The sequence below is a fragment of the Ursus arctos genome, unplaced genomic scaffold, assembly GCF_023065955.2.
Source record: "Ursus arctos isolate Adak ecotype North America unplaced genomic scaffold, UrsArc2.0 scaffold_10, whole genome shotgun sequence".
NCBI lineage: Eukaryota > Metazoa > Chordata > Mammalia > Carnivora > Ursidae > Ursus > Ursus arctos.
In genome coordinates this window covers 5,483,446-5,490,620 of record NW_026622764.1, presented here as the reverse complement: position 1 = coordinate 5,490,620, position 7,175 = coordinate 5,483,446, and positions in this window count along the sequence as shown.

Genomic DNA, 7,175 nt, shown 5'->3' with positions numbered 1-7,175 from the left:
ATGGCATTGACTGTGTGTCTGTCCTCTTATAAGGACACTAGTTATTGAATTAGGACCCAGCCTAATCCAGTAGGACCTTGTCTTAACTTAATTACATCTGCAAAGATCCTATTTCCAAATAAGACCACATGTCCAAGGTGGACATGAATTTTGGGAGACACTAGTCAACCAACTACAGGTTGGATTTTTAGAAAACTTCTCCTTAGTGTTTTTCTACATGCTGTGAATTCTTTATAAATATATGATATTTTAGAAAAAAAATAAGGGATACATCTTTTAAAAACTACAGAAATGTGAGAGACTCTACAATATATGATAAAGATACTTTTGTGAAAAAAATGGTTTATTAAATACTCTTGCTATAATCAAAAAGATTAAAAATAAAATGCAGTTAATTTAAAAATTTTGCATTTTTTGATGGCTGAGTAATATTCCATTGTGTGTATTATGGAACTTTTAAAGGAAGATGATATGTATCTTACTCAAGCCATGTCTTTTTGCTGCCCCTTGTAGGGGGGATCCGCAAAAAAAAAAAAAAAAAAAAAAAAAAAAAAAGTGCATCAAGCCCCCTGCCCCCAGCCAAATTACTACGGGTTTTCTCTGAGGTGCACAGGAGGAATGAGGGGCATACATATTTCATGCCTCTGCTTTATAATATAACCATCAAAGTCTCAGCATTTCACACTCCCTGAATTACCTTGTTTCCTTATTTATTTACTTGTTTATTGATTCCCTTCACTACTGGAATCCAAATTCTAGGGCCCTTTGCTGCTTTGTGTTCACTGACACCCATAGGTTAGTATGCTAACCTTGATAAATGTACTTTGAGTACATGTTGAATGATGAGGATTTGAGTGCGTTTTACTTTGAGTGTGATTTTGGTTTTATTTGTTTTGCTTTCGGCTTCTGTTTAAATTTCCTGATGCCTGCTTCCTTCAATCCTTTCTCCCCAAGTGTTCCCTCAGTTCATTTTTGAATAATCACAATAGCCAAATGTAAATAACAGATTCTTTAGAAGCAGATCATTCTGAAGCACAATCTCCTAATGTTAAAAAAATGCCAAGGAGCTGCCTAAGTATTATCTTTCCTCTTAATTCTTACATTAACAATCCTCAACTCCTTTTGCCAGCTTTTCAAAATCTGAGGTGTATCCTGTAACATGTTGATGAAGCCTCATTTATTCTGGTCATAAATATTGAGTACCTAGTTTTTGCAAAATACTGTGCTAATTGCTTGTAGATTCATACCTACACTTCAAATACAGGCAGAGCCATGGGCACCAGGTGTGAATTTCCCCATAGTTCACATACAACCAATTAGTTTTCCTTGTTGTTTTTTTAGAAGATCATCTCCCTAACTTTGCCCTGAGCCGTCTGACACCACAGTCATACTCATCCCTCCCTGCCCCACTCAACTGCTTACCCCATTGGCAGGTTAGTTCTCCTCAGTAGGTCTTTACATATTTGTAATTAAAAAAAAAAAAAGTTATTTAGTGAGCTCCTCAAGGCAGGGGACCACGTCTGATTTGTTTGCTGCTGTTTTCGCATCACGCCATGGGACCTTACACGGGGAGGCATTTAACAAAACAATCTGAATGAGTAAATAAACATGGGATGCATTGTCTGGTTTCTCCTAGCAGCCTTAAAACGTGGCTTCTTTTAAAACTGCTTTTGACAATTCAAAATTACAGAACGTTACATAGTTTGAATATAGAGTAAACTGATTTAATCACAGTTCTGGTAATAAAATCAGCAAAACTCTAGCTTCCAAAAACTATCCTTTGATTCAATTAAAAATGTTCTGTTCTATACAAAATATACTGCCTTTTTTTTTTCCTTAGACAAATGTTACTCTAATTCTCCACCTACAAGTATTGTCAGGAGGCCCTGTGCTAGGCCAGGTTAATTGTAAAATTTTAAGTGCACCTCTATGAAAAAAAAATCCAATGTTTGCCTAAGAAACAGGGAATTTTTTACTCAAAGAAAGAAAAAAACCTTCAGACTAAGAGAGCACATACAGATAGTCAGCAACAGATGCAGAGATTGCCTTTCTGCTCAAATGCCTGAAGAGCAAGGCCACAAAAAGTCTTGGTGTTGTGAGCACAGAAGGGCAAAGAAAGCCCCTCCGGAAACGTGCTGAGACTGGACAGTGACTAGAGCCCACCTCTGAGAGATGGAAGCGTGAGATTGGCAAGCTCTGACACGAGCCCAGTGCAGAGCAGAGGCCAGATTTCATGTCATATAAGAAACAAGTCTTAAAAAGGAGAGACTTTACTCGAAAGGATTATTGCAAGGGGTGGGGTGTAGCATGTGGGGGATGAAACCTATTGCAATAGGGAGATGTGGGGACCGTGGAAATGGGGAGAATGTCATGACCATAACATCTGCAGGTATCTCCAGAGTTAGGCAAATAGAGTTTTTTTTTTATAAAGAGGGAAAAGAAGCATAGAAAGACCTTGGTGTGGGGGGAATGGGTGAAAGGGGAACATGATCGGATTGTACATCAGAGAATATGTCAGTCTGAGGCCAGGCTAGTCTCAAGAAGGATTGTCAGCTGGCTTAGGCTGAGGTGGGCCAAAGCTTGGGCACCTGGAGGCTTAACCAAAATTTGATGAATAAGCATTTTGTTCCCATTGATCAGTGAAGGCAAAATAGTTCAGCTCATTTATGAGGCAAAGAATGGGAATTTGGAGGGTCTATGTCTGGTGTTGTCTTATGTAATCAAGGGGGGTTTACTGCTGTGAGTCTTATCTAAGTCGTATGTGGAGGAGGGTTTTTTGTTTGTTTGTTTGTTTGCAATATGCCACTTCCCAGAAGGCAAAATATGGGTGGGATATCTTTTATTCTTTGCTGTTTTCCAGGAGCATGGGGTTCAGTTCAAGTTCAGCAGTAAGAGCTTTCAGGGACAACCTCAGAGTCTTCCTTTATTCTTTCTCTGAGTCCTTCTTTCTTTACATAGATCTGAGTTTCTGACTCCTTTATCCATTTCCTTCTCTTCAAAAAAACTTTCACATTTCTTGCAGAGCAGGTCTACTGATGACAAATGCCTTCAGGTTTTATCTGAGAAAGTCTTCATTTCTCCTTTACCTTCGAAGGGTAATTTTGCTGGGTTCAAAATCCTGAGTTGGCATTTTTGTTTTGTTTTGTTCCTTTTAAAAATCTGAGTATTTCTTTCCACTGTCTTGTTTACATGGTTTCTGATGAGAAGTCTGATGTAATGCTTGTCCTTGTTTCTCTATATTTAAGATGTCTTTTTATCCAGCTGGCTTCTTTCAAGATTTTGTCTTTGTCTTTGGTTTTCTGCAGTTCGAGTGCAATATGCCTAGGTGTAGATTTCTTGGTATTTATCATACTTGTTTTTTTATGGTTTGTTTTTTTGGGTTTGTTTTGTTTTGTTTGAGATTTTAGAATCCATGGTTTAATTTCTGTCAATAATATTGGAAAATTGTCAGCCTATATTATTTCAAATATTCTGCTTCTTTCTTTTGCTTCTTTTTCTGCAGTTCCCATTAGCTTATGTTGTACCTTTTGTAATTGTCCCACAGTTCTTGGATATTTTGTTCAATTTTTTTTTCATTCTTTTTTCTCTTTGTATTTCAGTGGGAAGTTTTTATTGACATGTCTTCAAGCTCACTGATTCTTTCTTCAGCTGTGCCCAGTCTACTATAATGAGTCTATTAAAAGCATTTTTCATTTGTTAGAGTTGTTCTGATTTCTATGATTACCTTTGAGTTTGAGTCTCCCATCTCTCTGCTTAACATTACCTGTCCTTACAAGTTATCTACTCTTTTTATTAGCATGCTTAGCATCTTTATTTATGGTTATTTTAAATCCTCAACCTGATAATTCCAAAATCTCTGCCATATCTGAGTCTGGTTCTGATGCTTGCTTTGTCTCTTCAGATTTTGAGTTTTTTCTTGCCTTGGGCATGACTTGTAACTTTTTGTTAAAGCTATATGTGATGTCTAGCCACCCAGGTGTCCCTCAGATAACACAGTTTTAAAAATGTATCTGAGCCCTCTCCCCATTCTGTATTTCTTTTTCCCACTTAGTGTGAGCAATATTTTCTTAAATTAAAAAAAAAATTTTTTTAATATTTAAAGAGTCCTAAAAGTTAGTATCTCACTACCAGCCTATTGCTAGTCAACCAGTTTCTTTTTGAGTAGTTTTAAAATGGCCTACCCTTGTCTTTTCTCTCTCTGTCTCTTTTTTTAATTTTAGTCCACAGTTATTAAATTAAATGTTAACTGTTTTTTAAATATTTTTTATTATTTTTTAATTTAAGTTCAATTAATTAACATATAGTTTATTATTAGTTTCAGAGGTAGAGTTCAGTAATTCATCAGTCTTATATAATACCCAGTGCTCATTATATCACATGCCCTCCTTAATGCCCATCACCCTGTTACCCCATTCACCCACTCCTCTCCCCTCCAGCAACCCTCAGTTTCTTTCCTATGATTAAGAGTCTCTTGTGGTTTGTTTCCCTCTCTGATTTTGTCTTGTTTTATTTTTCCCTCTCTTCTTCTATGCTCCTCTGTTTTTTTAACTCAACTGTTTTATTGAAGTGTCCTTATAGTGTTTTAGGGATGGGGTAGCATTTACTGGCAAACTGTTATGTCCCAAGGACTATGCTAAGTGCTCCTCAAACTTCACTGTGCTTCTGACTCATCTAGAGATTTGGTTTAAATGCAAATTTCAGCTTAGTTGGTCCAGGCAGGGACCTTTAGCATTTCACAGGAGGTGATGCCCAGGCTACTGGTCTGGGACCACACTTGTCTCAATTAATCCCCGCTTACATATAAGTCCTCTGAGACCGAGGGGAGGCATAGCTTTTACACAGCTTCACAGCTAATCAGTATTTGAATCCAAGTTCTTCAGACTACAAAAGAAGTAGCCATGGGATGTCCTGCAGTTAATTATCCTGCTGTCCCCACAACCACAGCCCACTATTTAAATCTCTGTTTAGGACATTGGTATGAGTTGAACTGTGTTTCCCAAAAATGTGTGTTCAAGTCCTGACCTCTGGGACCCACAATTGTGACCTTATTTGGAAATAGGATCTTTACAGTTACAATCAAGTTAAGATGGGGTCATCCTGGAGTAGGGGCCTTAAATGCAATATGATGAGTATCCTAATAAAGAATGGAAAGGAGATGCAGACACATGCACAGAGAAGAATGCTGTGTGAAGACAGAGGCAGAGAGTGAAGTAAGGCTGCCATACATCAAGGGACACGGAGGATTCCTGGCTGGACACCACCAGAAGCTGGAAAGGCAGGGAAGCCTTCTCCCCTCGAGACTTCAGAGAGAATGTGGCTCTGCCTATACCTCCACTGGGGATTCTAGCCTCCAGAACTGTGAGAGAATGAAATTCTATTATCTTAAGCTTCCAAGTTTGACATAATTTGCCAGAGTAGCCCTAGGAAGCTAATAGAAACACTTAATACCATACTTTGGTTTTCCGTGTTTCTGGATGGATTGTCATCAGGCAGGGTCAGGGGCTACTGAGAATACTTCAGACCCACTTAAGGCCTCACCCCACTTCACTGTTTATTCTGCTCGTGAAAATCAGGAAAAAGTAAGCACATTTACATTATGAAAGTAAATCAGCCGTATTGGACTTTAGAGTTGAAAAGCGCCTGGTTTACTTTTCTTCTCAAATACTTTTCGAAGCAAAGCTGTATTTTCCAACAACAACAAAATTTTCTCCACAGGAAAAATCTTGTCTACCTGTGATTAATTGCCTGGATATTTGCTTGGGAACTGGATTGCTAATCAAGTGTTTATCATCTGAAAATCTCCTGACCTTTAAAAAAGAACAACCTCCTGGGATTGCCTTATATTTGTTCCCCAAAGACTCTGCGCTGCTGAAAGTTAAAATTCAAAACCAGGTTTTATTTCATTATCTTCCCAAAGCAAAAACAGTGATTTGGCTTTCGTTGGCCTCAAGTGAAGATAAAATAGATCAAGAATGAGTTTTTCTTCTTTACTTTCCATCTAAAAGTTGTTAGTAGTAGGAAGAAAATGTTAATGCTGGTGGTGGAGGTGGTCATCTGTCCCACCTGCATGTGGCCTCCTCCTGTGGCCTGGGCTTCCTCACAACGTGCTAGCCTCATAGTAGCTCAGTGCTCCAAGGTGAGCGACCCAAGAATGAAGGTGGCAGAAGCCAGCCAGGCTTTTCTCACCTGCGTTGCTAACCTGTGAGGCTGTGTCACTCACTTCTGCTACATGTTATTGGTTACAAGGGAGTCACTAAGGTTGGCCCAGATGTATAGTGAGGAGTCTAGACTTCACCTCCTGATGAGAGTCTGAGGAGCTTACACGCACGTGTACAAATCATCCCAACACCCTTTACGAATAATAAATGTTTCATTTGGCGTGCAATGACAATGGGGATGCACTGAGCTGATGATATTGACCAGTTTCTGTTTGAGTTGAGCAAGACAGTGCCCCTGCCTGGCACTCACGTTTCTCAATCCTTAACTGCAAGAGGAAGGGCCACAGGAGGCCTACCCCAGAGCTCCTTCGCAGAGCTGTGATTTTATGGTTCTTTCCGTCATCTCACCAGTCAAAACCTTAGAGGTTCTTGTTTGAATTTTGCAGCCTGAGAGGAAGCTATTCTGCCACCTCAAGCCGTCCAGAGCAAAATGAAGCAGAAACACGTCTGATCTTAGTCCTTCAGCTCTACTTCTGCCTATGGTGATTACTAGCAGACATGGCTGCTATGTATTGCAAGTGCTGGAGGCCACTTGTTTGTCCTCATTGGCTCTCCGTACTCACAGCAAGCCCAGCCTCAGTATTTCCTGAGCGGTGGATCTGCTCAGGCCCACCCCTCACCACGGAGGCCTCCACTAAGCCAGAGAGCTAAGGGTATGAATCCCTGAAGCACAGTTGGTGTGGTTATCAAACTAGACAGCAGTCAGGGTGGGAGGGCAGGCCTAACATGAGTAACTGAAGTCCTATGTCAAGTACCTTGCCACAAACATCGAACCAGGGGTACTGGGAGTATGCCACAAATATGCAGGGGACCACCTTATTGCAGGGGACGTGCGTCTACTAAAATAATGCATTGTTTATCTGAAATTCAGATTTAACAGGATGACTTGTATTTTTATTTGCTAAATCTCATCACACTAACAACACATCCTTCCTGTTCTTCTTTCTGTCAAGGCAG